The sequence below is a fragment of the Sarcophilus harrisii genome, chromosome 5 (assembly GCF_902635505.1).
Source record: "Sarcophilus harrisii chromosome 5, mSarHar1.11, whole genome shotgun sequence".
Taxonomy (NCBI): Eukaryota; Metazoa; Chordata; class Mammalia; order Dasyuromorphia; family Dasyuridae; genus Sarcophilus; species Sarcophilus harrisii.
This window is the reverse complement of record NC_045430.1, coordinates 2,247,773-2,261,813: the sequence shown is the minus strand read 5'-3', so window position 1 is coordinate 2,261,813 and position 14,041 is coordinate 2,247,773. Positions and strand designations below refer to the sequence as shown.

At 43.1% G+C, this 14,041-nt stretch overlaps 1 long non-coding RNA gene across 1 annotated transcript; it reads left to right on the top strand.

The window, feature by feature from the left end:
- The first annotated feature begins 11,709 nt into the window (after positions 1-11,709).
- Positions 11,710-12,662, top strand: LOC116419362. Its single transcript, XR_004229650.1, has 3 exons — positions 11,710-11,745; positions 11,957-12,060; positions 12,189-12,662. It is a non-coding gene; the product is annotated as an uncharacterized LOC116419362 (long non-coding RNA).
- Positions 12,663-14,041: the final 1,379 nt, after the last annotated feature.

The following is a 14,041-nucleotide window of genomic DNA, read 5'->3' as shown; positions in this document are numbered from 1 at the left end:
TCTGGCTCTCATTCCTAAAATACTTAACAGGAGATGTTCGAACGTCTAGTAAATTTAAGAGCAGCCTGAAAGGCTGACAAAGGATGCAAACAAACAGCTCTTTAAAATGAAAAAAACAAAACTTCTCTCTATAAAAAGTTGTACTGTGTCACACTTCCCACCCAGCAAATTAGGCAAGATGACACCCCTCAAAAAATTCAGGGGGGTGGAGTAGAGAAGATTACTGTTTGAGGAATTGTAGGAAGAAAGAAAGAAATACAATTGTTGGACCTATAAATTGGAAAAGCAATGGTAAGAATGTGATTCAGTTGTTCATATCTTTTGACTCAGAACTCTCATTACTAAAAGCCTAAGGAGGTCAAAGATAGAAAGGGTCTATGTACACAAAAATACTTACAACAGCACTTCATGATTAAAAAAAAAAATAACTAGAAACAAGATCATTTTTTTATCAATTGGGGAATGGATAGTATAAAATAATGACTGAAAAATTAAAATTCAAAGCAGCAGAGTAAGGGAAGTAGATCCAAAAAAAAAAAAAAAAAAAAGAAAAAAAAAAACCCAAAACAACAACATCAATGTATATTGTCAACTGAACAGGGAACAAGAACTGACCTCTAATTTGTGATTGGCAACTTAGAGACTTCTCATTATCTAAAATCATCAGCAAGCTTTATTTGTAAACATGCTTTATGTCAAGGGAAAACCCCATTTGTACCTATATTTTCAAGTGCCTTAAATTGACATGAATGTTGTATTTTATCAAAAGCTTTTTCTTTTGTCTGTTTTTACCTTTCTGATTTTGGTATCAGTATCATATTTGTTTCATAAGAGGAGTTTGGTAGGCCTATTGTTCCAAATAGTTTATTTAATGTTGGAATTAGTTGATCTTTAAATATTTAATAGAGTTTACTCTGATCCTAGTGCTTTTTCTTAGGAAGCTCATTTATAGCCTGTTCTGCCTTTTAAAAGTTATCAGGCAGATACTTTAAAAATGGGAAAATTTCACTTTTTTTTTTTTTTAAGCATTATCAACACAACATATGTGTAAAATCCTTCATCCAATTTTGAGAACAAATTACTAAATATACTCAAAGCTTGAATTTCTATGATAAATTTTGGAACCCAATCACATACTTATGTACTTACAAAAAATAGAATAATAATGTTGCTTTCTCAAATTTACTATTCTATTTATTAAAACTTCCGTATGATATATTTATCTTATTACCTTGTATAAGCATTTCTCTCTTATGAGCATATCACCCCTTATTATAATTTGACCACAAATATAGGGGAAATTGTAAGATCATTATACTTGAATTCTATTATAGCAACTCAGATATTCCAGAATCAATCTATTATTTAAGATTTAGTGTTGTATTTAAACTTCTTTATTATAGAAGTTAGGTATAAAAGGAAAAGAAGGGACAGTGTTAAAACAATATCATATATCATATCCAGAGGGAAAAACTGCCTTAGCTTTGTTTGATTCCAGGTGTGAGTCATATCTGGTAGGCAATCATGTAGTCACAGTGTAAGGCTCAGGATTAACCAAGTGGAAATATTCCTTTTCAGAAAGGGAAATAGAACAGTGAGGAAATAGAGTGCCTGTCATCCCCAAAACTTTTCCCAGGTGCAGACATCTACCATTAGCACTTTCCAGACTGCAGCACATGCCATTTTCTGTTATTGGCTCCAAGACAATCAGACAACTATCCCTATAAACAGACACCCCCCCCCCCGGTAAATTTCAGGTCCAGTAATTGTTGCATTAAGCACTTTACAGTCATTAGATCACTTTGATCCACAGCAACAATCCTGGGAGGTGGGTATCATTATTATTTTTCTCTTTACAAATCAGGAAACTGAGGCAGAGATAAAATAACTTGCCTAGAGTACACAGCTACCGGACCAGAGAAGATGGGCTCAGCAGGGACCTAGGCTGGCTAGTTTCTCTAGATGCTACTGCCACAGGAGATGCTGCCAGGGGCACCCAGACCCTCTGAGGACCTACCAGGGTTCTAGGCTTGCTGAAGACATAGACTAACTGGCCTTTGGGTGCCACGTGGGGATGAGGGGGTCAGTCTAGGACTTTCCCTTTAGTGGTAATTCCTAATGGTAGGGCAAAGAGGATTCTGGCTGCGGGTCGGGCACTGCCCCCTGATACTTGCAGCTACTGGGGCAGGGACAGCACAGAACGTCCGGGCCCTGCCAACGTAGCCCACCCCCCCGGGACTCCTGCCCCCACCTCCACCACACTGAGCATAGTGCCACAACAGCTTCCCATGTTCTCTATTTGATCTGAGGTGAGAGGGAGCAGGAACCACACAGAAGATGCTCTCCTGGCTCCTGGGGAGAAGGCGCAGAGCAGGGGAATTTGCTGAGTGCCCCCTCCTCTGGGCAGCCTCCCGGAGACCTACCATGCTGAGCAGGAATGGCCCCGACACCGCTGCAGTGCTTCTACTTTCTGCATCCCCTGCTCCTTTGATCTACATTGGCTCCTTGGACTGGATTTCTTTCCATAAAAGCAAACTCCAGTTCGTACCTCTTGTTTAAAGGGATTGAAGAGACCCACAGCCTGACTGTGCCCAGGGGCCAAAGTTGGAGGTCACCATCAAAGATGCTGGGGACAGGGGCAACCGGGGTGATGAGAAGGGGCTGGAGGCACAGACTGTGCCCCCTCCCCTCCCTCCCTGCCCTTGGACATCACTTCCAAGAGGGTCTCCCCTTTACACAGTGAACAGACACTGCCCATGGGGGTGGGGGAGGCATGTCTGTATTTACGTCGTGCTTATTTTCCCCAGAAAGGGGCTTTTGGACATATGATGGGGACGGAGGGGAGGGGGCGTCTGTAGGTTTGGGTTCCCGATCAGCTCTCACTCTCTCCATCTCTCTAGTCCTGCTGGGGGCTTTGGGTAGGACGGAGTGCAGCCCTTGGGGAGGGCCCATCTCCTCTGTCCTTGTTGGTGTTCCCCTGGAGGCTGGGGGGCCCATCTAAGAATGGGGGAGGGAAACAGATCTGACCGATGGAGGCAATGGCCAAGGATGAGGAGCAGAATTTGGGGTGGGGGGAAGGGCAGGATTTGTGTCCAGACATAAGGCCCCCAAAAGAAAGACCCGGCCAGGAGACTATGGAGAATGGGACAGAGGCCTGAGGTGAGCATGACAGGCCTGCAGTGGGGGGCAGGGAAGGAAGGGTCTGGGCAGCAGGGACCTGGGGTGGGGCAGGGGCTAGGGACTGGGGTGGGGGGAATAGGGCATTTCTTCCTCAGTCTCTTTCCCCCCAAACAATGCCGCCCCTTGAGACATGAGCAGAGATCAGTATCAAGAGAGAACAACCCCTTGGCTCTCGGTGGCCCCCAGCTCCATGGTGAGTGGACATCCCCTGTGGAGTGTGAGTTCCCCTGCGGTCCTGGAGCCCCTGCCCCCAAGTCTACATATGCCTGCAGCTGGGCGGTGCTTGGGGAATCAGCCTTAGGGATCAAGTGGGGCACAGAGTGGTGACGTGTTTGACCATTATTAGGAACCAATATCCTCCTGGACTTCTATGTGTTTTCAATGCTCCTGGCATCCCACAACCCACAGACTCTCCATCATCCCCACATAGAAGCCCTCCTTGCCACGAGTGATGAAAGGCAGGCAAACGAAACTTACCCATCAGCTGTGTTGGCTATGAGGCATCTTCATTCATGCTCTCTCTGCTTGGCAGCTTTCCTCGGTGTCCTAAAGATTTGTTTCCTCTAGGCCTGTAGTTCTCTCAGAGATTCAGAGGCAAAGGATGGGACAGAACAGGATCTAGATCCTTTGAGCAGCACCAAGGGAGGACTCTAACAAGGACTTTTTTTTTTTTTTTTTTTTTTTGGAAGGGCAAAGGAAGGAAATAAGCATTTGTTAAATGCCTCCAAGGTTCTAGGCACTTTACAGATATTACCTAACTTGATCTTCACCAAACCTGTTAGGAAGAGGGTATAATTTTTTCCCCTTTCAGGATTGAGGAAACTGAGGCAGAAGTGAAGTGACTTGCCCAGTCTGAGGCTACTGCAGACTGCAGTCCTGAGCTCTGTGGCTTTACCTAGCTGGAGGGAAGGGGGAGAGAAGAGAGAAAATAGATTCTTTTTCACAGCAAAACTTAACGTAAAGGCTTCATTTAGAGCTACTTTTCTTTGGATTCCACTCTCTTGGATTTGCCTCCATCCACACTCGGCTTTCTCTAACACCATCCCATCCATCATTGCTTAGAGGCCCCTTTACAGCTCACAGCTTGTTCCGCCATGTCCTGTCAAGGGAACGCCCAAATTCTAGAAGTCATTTGGTCTGTGTGGAGCGTCCCAAAAGTCTGACTGAGGGCTTTGGACCTGCCCACTTTCGGTCACTTAGCTCCCGGGTCGGCTCTTTAACTCAGAACAGGTTTTTAATCAACAGAGTTTGTGAGTTTCAGCTGGAATCATTACCCCTCTACATCCCTTACTCTTTGTCTGAAAGAAAGTATTTCCTTTCAATTTAAATAAAACAAACAAACAAACAAAAAAAAAAACCGAAAACTAAAATTAACATTCTGAGAAGAGTCTCAAGGATTCCCCAAATTGCCAAAGGGAAATGTGACAAACAAGGGGAAGGAAGGAGACCCCAAGGGAACAGACCCCGATTTCCTGGGGCATGGGAGGGACAGGCCTGTGAGTGAGCAGGTGTGTTTGGTGTTCCAGGTTATTATTGACCTTCGGGGATGTGGCTGTGCTCTTCAGCCCAGAAGAGTAGAGACACCTGGACCCAGCTCAGAAGATCCTGTACCAGGAGGTGATGCTAGAGAACACCTGGTCTTTGTGGGTAAGGGCCCCAGCTCCCTGCATTGCCCATGGCCTTCCTCAGCACAAGCTGTGACCCCTCCACATGAGGGCTTGGCCCCTAGCCTGACCTTGCCATCCATGAGACTGTACCCCTATAGGCAGTTGGGGCTCTGCCCCCCAGAAATGATTGTTCTCCATGGTCTGCCCCTGACTAAATTCTGCCCCCCAATAAAGCATTCTCTCTCTATGCTCTAGAGAACTCCTATCCAGAAGAATTAAAACAACCCATCAACCAAAGAAAAAATAATTATTAGAAAATTTTAAGATATTAGTGAAATGAATCAATCAGTATTAAAGCTAGATCTATGTTATGTTCTCAATGGATTTGAAAGGAAAAAACTGTCAATAGAGTGACTAGGAATAATAATAATAATACAGATTTCCATTGATTAAGACTAGTTTTCTGATTCCAAACTCTATAGAACTGCCTGCACCTCATTTTATATTTCTGGTTGTCCATGATCCTCCACTTATTTTACTCTTCTTCTTATTTGCCCTTCTTCACTCATCTCTTCTAACTCTGAGTCCTTTTATTATTTATCATTTTGGAAGAAATAATTTTTTTCTTTACAACCATTTGAAGGAAATTCTTTTTGATCACTATGCTTTTGTATTCTAAAGACTAGAAAACATGACATTCTTACCATTTTCCAAAAAGCAGGAGCATGAATGGTTCCAGAATTGGAGATTTGCCTAAGCATTTGAAGAGTGTGGATACACAGGGCAGGAGTGTAGACAGGAGAAGTTCTCCCTCAGCATCTGTTTCTAAAGAAAAGACAGAAGAGGCTATACTCAGAGTACCATACCATTCCTCTAATGCTCCCTTACAGAGTTTATTTCTTTTTGCTAATGTTAATCCAATGCGACTCATCTAACTCATTTACTCTCCCTGACACCTCAGAAGAAAAACAGTGTACACCAGAAAATTCATTCTGGAGAAAAACCTTATATATGTAGTGAATGTGGAAAAGCTTTCACACAGAGGGCAAACCTTACTGAACATCAGAAGATTCATACTGGAGAGAAACCATATAAATGTAAGGTATATGAAAAAGCTCTCAGCCAACAAGGCACCTTATTGAACATCAGAGATTTCATAATGGAGAAAAACCCCATAATGGAAAAAAAATGTAGTGAATGTGGAAAATCCTTCATCCAGAAATGTCTAAACGTAGAGTTGAGAAAAACTATCAATGTTATGAATGTGAGAAGTCTTTCACTAGTCACTCGGGCCTTATTGTACATCAGATAGTTCCAATTGGAGAGAAACCTTATAATTGTGATATATGTAAGAAAATATTCATGCAGAGAGAAGACCTTTTTTCACATCAGAAAATTCATAATGGAGATAAACCTTATAAATATAATGGTTGCAGACACATTACAGAACATCAGAGAATACACACTGATATATGGAATAGAGAGAGATAAGGTGAAGAACTTACAGGAATGTATGAATTCTTTTTCTGTATTTTATTATTTCTGTGTTTCCCCTATGACCTGTATAATATGTGCAGGCTTATATCTACTTGAGCCTTGGCCAGCTAGAAACATATTTACTTAACTTGAGCTGATGACATTTATTGGCATTTGACATTTATCGATATTTAGTCTATTAGCTGGACCACTGTCTGCTTGATTAAGCCTGAAGGCCTGATTTTCTGTTTCCTTGAAATCAGGAGATTTCAGGGAAACAGAAACCTTCCATTCCAATCTCCCCAAATAGCAACAACCAATTAGATGCCTCCCCCTCCCCCTCAATGCTCTCTTACTTGTGATGTAATTTCTTGTATAAAAGCTATGTATCTTTACTATTAATTTAGCCCTCCTACCGCGAGCTTTCTCTTTCTTATCTTGTGATGGGACGGCTCATCCTCCGGAGGTTTTCAATAAACAACTTTTCTGCACTCTACTGAGTAATCTCTGAGTAGTCATTTTGGGTTAGGGTCTTCCATATCCCTCACATTGAGGAGAAACCATATAAATGTAAATTATGTGGAAAAGCCTTCAGTCTTCTACAAAGCCTCACCAAACATCTGAAATTTCATTCTGAAGAAAAACTATACAAATGCTGTGAGTGCGAAATTGCTTTTACCCAGAGGGCAATCCTTAGTGAACATCAGAAAATCCATTCTGGAGAGAAACCTTACAAATGTAACATATGTGGAAGAGCCTTTAAGTCATCCATGTAATCTCACTGAATATCACAGAATCCATTCTGGAGAAAAACTATATAAATGTACTGAATGTGGAAAAGCTTTCACTCAGAGGGAAACTATTACTAAAAATCAGAAAATCCATTCTGGAAAGAAAGCATATAAATCTGGTGAATGTGGAGAAACTTTCATACAATGGGGAAGCCTTATTGAACATCAAAGAATTCATAGTAGTGAAAAAACATATACATGTAGCATTTGTGACAAAGACTTTAGTTATACAGGAAGCCTTACTCTACATCTGGAAATTTATTCTGAGGAGAAACCTTATAAATGCAGTGAATGTAGAGAAGCTTTCACTTAGAAAGGAATCCTTATTGAACATCAGAAAATTCATTCTAGGAAGAAACCCTATATGTGTAATGATTGTGGAAAAGCTTTCTTTAGAAGAGGAAAACTCTTTGTATTTATCAGAATATCAGAATTCATACTGAGGAGAAACCCCACAAATGTAGCATATGTGAAAAAACCTTCACCTTGCAACATCAACTTATTAAATAGCAAAGAATTAACTTTGGAGGAAAACCTTATAAATGTAGGGAATGTGGAAAAGCTTTCACCCAGAGAGGAAATCTTACTGGACATCAGAAAATTCATACTGGAGAAAAATCCCATAAGTGTGATATATGTGAAAAGGCCTTTAACTAGAGGGAAGACCTTTCTTGACATCAGAAAATTCATACCGGAGAGAAACCTCATATATGTGAATATGGAAAAGCTTTCAGCCACAGTGTATCTTAATATTTAACATCAAAGACTTCATAGTGGACAGAAATCTTGCAGTAATGCTTATGATAGATAATAATTTTAATAGCGCCTTAAGTTTTGCATTGTGATTTCTGTGAATTATCTCATTTGATCCTATGAATATATGGTGTGTAGTAAGGAAAAGACTTTACCCAGTGTGCATCCTATGTGTAATACTTTTTCACCACTAGAAAATTAATACAAAAAAGAAATCACAAAATTTGAATACAAACTTTCACTCTCACATATTAAAACATTTTACATTTTTTCCCATTAAAATGGTGGGTACATGGATGAGGTGGGAACTGGGGTTGATAGAGGGAGAAGGGGAAAGAATAGAGGGAAAGAAACAATCATTATCAGTCACTCAATAAAATATATATGAAAGTTTAACATCAACAAACCTATAGGAAATAAAAGCCTAGTGAAAGATTCATTACTTAACAAATGTCTTTGAGATGATTAAAAAACAATTTTATAGAAAGTAGATTTAGAACTATTTCCCACATTGTACACTTCCCGGTTTTAAAAATTTGTGTGGAATGAACTATAAACTATAAAAGGAAGTGGACTTTTGTACTTATCTCAGTTTTTGAAGGAAGACGTTCCATTCTAAAATTTGGAGTTATTAGATTAAAGTGTATATATATTACATGGCATGGAAAATTTAAAAATAACAAAAGTTTTACAACAAAAGTAAACTATTTGACAAAAAATACTCGGAGAACTGGGAAATGGTTTGACAGAAATTAGATTTCTCATGTAACATCTTCTATCATCTGCCACAAGAAACTCCAAATGGACACATAATGGAAAAGAAAGGTTACAAATATAAATGAATTAGAGAGGAAAGAAGAAATTGCTTTTCATATCTATAGCTAGGGAATGGATTCTATGAATAAATAAACAATCCAGAGTATTACAGAAGACAAAATGAATCATTTTGAAAGATAAAATTCAAAGGGGCTTTCATAAACAAACCTAATAGTCATTATTAGCTGGGAAACATATGAGTGAGAAAAATCTTTGCATCATTTTTTCTCATAAAAATCTTATAAGCAAAATGTATAAGGAAGTAATTCTAACTTAACTGATTAACAAACATTTCCCAATAGTTCAAGGAAATGAACAGGAAGTTTTCAAAGGAAGAAATCCAAGCCATCAATAACCATATGAAAAAATTCTAAAAAACAAAACAAATGAAAAAAAGGTGAAAATAGTATGCTTCGATCCATATTCATTCTCCATAGCTCTCTCTCTGCATGCAGATGGAGGTTTCCATCCTAAGTCTATTGAAATCACCACGGATCACTGAGAAGAGCCCAAGTCCATCACAGTTAATCACCACATAGTCTTGTTGTTATTATGTTACTGTGTAATTATGTTCTCTGAGTTCTCTTTGCTTCACTCAATAACAGTTCTAGGCTTTTCCAAAATCTACCTGCTCACCATTCTTTATAGAACAATAATATTCCACTACATTCATATACCATAACTTATTCAGCCATTTCCCAATTGATGGGTATCCACTCATTTTCCAAACATTTTTGTACCTGTGGGTCCTTACCCCTCTTTTATGGTGTTATTGGGATACAGACCAATTATTAACACTGTTGGATCAAAGGGTATGAACAGTTTTATAACCCTTTGGGCATAATTCCAAATTGCTCTCCAGAGTTGTTGGATCATTTCACAACTTTATCAACAGGACAGTAGTGTCCCAGTTTTCCCACATCCCCTTCACATTAATCTCACATTCTCTTTTCCTTTCATCTTAGCCAATCTGAGAGGCATGAAATGGTAACTCAGAGTAGTCTTAATTTGTATTTCTCTAATCAATAGTGATTTAGAGCACTTAGAAAATAGGCAAATTGATGTAATGATGGTATAGCTAAGAAATGATTGGTTCGGGAATATTTGAAACTCACTTCCAATAATGATCCCAAAATTATTAAACTGTACATATTCTTTGATCTTGTGATGCCATTACTGTGATCAAGGAAGATCAAAAAAGAATGGATCCTACATTATTTACAACAATTCTTTTTTGTAGTGATAGTATTTCAGAATCTAATTAGAATCTTATGGAGTACCCATCATGTGGTTAATGGCTAAACAAATTAAGGTGTATCAATGTAATGAAATATTATTGTGTTTTTAAAAATGAAAAGATGATTTCAAAGAGACCTTCAAAGACATGTATGAAGTGATAAATAGGGAAATGGGCAGAAATAGGAAAATAATTTATAATAAAAATTATCAAATCTGAAACACAATAATTATGATCTATTATTGTTTGTCCTTTTTCAAAGAGGACCAATGACAACATGGTTGGTCTTGTCTCAAACATGAATTGGATTTGCATAAAGTCATCAGCCTCACTCTCTCCTCCTGAGTCATTAAAGTCCAGGGACAAGACACAAGTCAGGATAACTGAAGAAGATTCAGGATGCAGTGAACGACCTTGGCATCTTCAGTGATTGATCAAACTTTAAGTGCTCCACAGCCCCTGCTCCTTTTGCCTTCCTGGCCATTGGAACAAGTTGTTCTCATCTTCCCATTCTGTCTGGGGAAGCTTTCATGTACTTGAGATGATGCTGTCCCTCTAACTCACCAAATGGTTGGAGGACCCTTGGCTACCCTCAACCTTAGGTGGATTGCAGATATGGTTTTATGGGGTATGACCCGCTGCGCCTGCTACGGCTTCTTGGGGCCAGAGGTGAGAGCTGGGGGACAGTGCACACCAAAGGTGGAGGAGCAGCCCTCCCAGCAGAAGTACCAGTGCTCCCTGCACACCCCATCCACTCACACAAAAGATGACGCCAATTCACAGCTGGATTACGAGGGGAGTCTAATCCCCACTGGGACTCTAGTTGCCAAATGTTGCAGATGTTGCCACAAGCAAACAAAAAGGTTACTTCTTTTGCTCCGTGTGTATTGCTTTCTCCTGGACATCACTAAGAGAGGAAGAGGTTCAGAAGGCGTGGGAGGAAGGGGAGGAGTGACTGGTTGCCCATAATCACACTGTAGCCAGGTTGTTTCCATTTATAGCCCAGACCCGGCGGTTTGTGACTTTGTGCCACACAGTATCTGACATGTAACCACTGGTGCTTAGGAATGATCAATTACCCGGAAGCACAGTTAATTTCAGGCACTGATCTACACTGTCAACACCCCAGAGGAGACACGGCCACTTAGGACGAGGGCTACGTTCTTAGAGCAGCCTTATAGTTCTAGCCCTTCGCTGGGCCCAGAGGGGCACTTCCACAGATGGGCCGCCCTTCCGGGAGCCTAACGAAGCCCATGTGCGGGGAGCTTCGGAGGGCTGCGTTCTCTTATGTGATTCACGGGAAGGGGAAGAATGAGCCACGGACAGACCTCGTAGCCCCAGGAAACGGGCTGCTACCTGCAAAAGGAGGGCCCTCACGCGTCAGAAGTTAAGGAGAGGCGGGCGTCTTCCCTTGGAAGCTCCGCCCTCCGCCCCCACCGCCTCCTCCTGCACCGTCCTTCAGACCCCGCCCCTACTCCCCCTCCCCGTCCCGACACCGTCACGTGGACACCCACCGCGCATGAGGAGAGAAACTGCGTTCTCATCTTCCCACTCGCCGAACTTCATTTCCCAGAAGGCCGTGCGGGGTCAGTTGGTCCAAAGCGCATAGCATGGTGGGAGTGGTCATTGAGTACTCTCAGCGCGCCTGCGTAGTTTTCCTTCGGCCCCGGAGTTTGGGGGAGCGTGGGTAATTGGGAGGCGCGTGCCCGTGCGCGCGCTCCCGGGTTTGAAGGTGCTTCTGGGATTTGGGAGCCTGGTGCTGGCTGTGTGTCCCCCATTCTGTCCGGGACTCCCCAGGGCGCTGTCTGATGTCCCGCTGTGTGGCCGGGGCGACCCTCCCAAGCAGCCCGGGGGATTACCCCATTTTACAGAAGGGGAAACTGAGGTAGGCCGGGCCCCAGTGCCTGGGGTTGAGGTGGAACTCGGGTCTCCAGGACCCGTGCGAGACACCGGGGAGGAAGGGAAGGGTCTCTCTGTCCTGGGGGGGTTTCTCTGATTCTGTCTTTTGTCCTGCTGGGGACCGTGGGGAGAGCCCGTCTCTCCCGGGGGTCAGCTGGGAGGGAGGGACACAGATCTGACGGGGAAGCCTCTCCCAGAGCTCCGGGGCAGTGGCCGAGGAAGAGGAGCAGCATCTGAGGCCTTGGGGGGCCCCCAGGAGGACCCGAGCCAGTGACTATGGAGAGCGGGACGAGGGCCCGAGGTGAGCATGGCAGGCCCGCAGGATGGGGGGCAGGGAGGGAAGGGTCTGGGCAGCGGGGACTTGGGGTGGGGCAGAGGCTGGGGGGAGGGGGTAGGACGTTTCCTCCTCAGCCTCTTCTTCTCCCCCAGACTCCGCCCTCCCCCGAGCCATAAACCCAGGTCAGCATGAAGAGGGAACGACCCCTGGGCTCCTGGTGGCCCCCAGCTCCCTGGTGAGTGGATATTCCCTGTGGGATCCTGGAGCCCCTGCCCCCAAGTTCACACACGCCTGCAGCTGGGAGGGTGCTTGGGGACCATCCTTGTTCTGTCTCTGACGGGGAAACCGAGGCACAGAGTGATGACGTGTTTGACCATTATTAGGAGCCAATACTCTCCTGGACTATATGTGTTTTCAGTGCTCCTGGCATCTCACAACCCACAGGCTCTCCCTCTCCCCCAGATAGAAGCCCTCCTTGCCACTAGTGATGACAGGCAGGCAAACGAAAGTTACCCCTGGGCTGTGTTGGCCATGAGGCGTCTCCATTCATGCCCTCTCTGGCTGGCAGCTTAGGAAACTTTGTTTTCCTTGGGAGGCAGGAACAAGGGGAAGGGCAAAGGAAGGAAACAAGCATTTATTAAATTTATAAAGCATTTATAAAACCTCCAAGGTTCTAAGCACTTTACAGATGTCCTCTTAAGGAAGGGATTTTTTTTTTTAAAGGCAATTGGGGGTCACACAACTATTAAGTATTAATTATCAGAAGCTGTATTTGAACTCAGGTCTTCCTGATCTCAGGGCCTGTGCTCTATCACTTTGCCATTTAGCTGCCCTAGGAAGGGGGCGTTATTCTTCCCCTTTCAGGATTGAGGAGACTGAGGCAGAAGTGACTTCCAAATTTTGTTCCTCCTTTCTTCCCTTATCTTTTCCCCTCTCCAAGATAGCAGGTGATCTAAGTTGTGTATGTACAATCAATTTTTATCATACAATCTTGCTTTTACTGTATACAGTGCTCTGGTTCTGCTCACTTCACTCAGCATCAGGTCATTTAAGTCACTCCAGGATTTTCTGAAATCAGTCTCCTCATTTCTTATAGAAAAATAAGATGTCATTACTTTCATATACCATAACCTAGTCAGTCATCCCCCAATTGATGGGCCTCCATTCAATCTCTAAAACTTTGCCATTACAAGAAAAAAAAAAAAAGCTGATAGAAACATTTTTGCTCATGTGGGTCCTTTCCCTGTTTTATGATCTCTTGTTGCTGCTTAGATGGCATGCACTTTGTAGCCCTTTGGACCCAGTTCCAACGGTCTCCAGAATTTTCGGATCATTTCACAGTTCCACCAACAATGACTTTGTATTCCAGTTTTCCTGCATTACCTCCAGCATTATCATCTTTTTCTGTCATCTTAGCCAGTCTGAGAGGTGTGAGGAGGTACCTCAGAGGCGTCGTGTGCATTTCTCTAATCACTAGTGATTTAGAGCAGTTTTTCATATGATTGGAGATGGTTTTAATTTTTTCTGAAAATTGTCTGTTCATACGCATTGACTGTCAATTGGAGAATGACTTGTATTCTTATAAATTTGGCTCAGTTCTCTGTTTATTTGAGAAATAAGCACTTTACCAGAAACACTTGGTCTAAAAATTGTTTTCCAGCTTTCTCTTTCCCTTCTAATCTGGGGGGAGGGGAGGGGAAGATTCAGGTAAGGGAGGGGCTTCCTGGAGGCCTGGGGGGCGGGGGGCCGGGGAGGGGTCAGCAGTGGCGGACATGGGGAGGCCACCAAAGTCCCCCCGCCTCTGCCGAGCCGTTCCTTCTCCTGTGGCCTTTCTGTGCTTTTCTAAGGAAACCTCCTTTGGTTTGGATTCTGGTGAGAGGCCTCTGGGGCCTGACCTGCCTCCAGGGGGGCACATCCCAGCACACTTGTGGAGGTCGGCATTTCTGTGGCTTTGATCACACTTGTCATGTGGGGGTTACCTGGAAACTGAATCCATGTCGGGTTT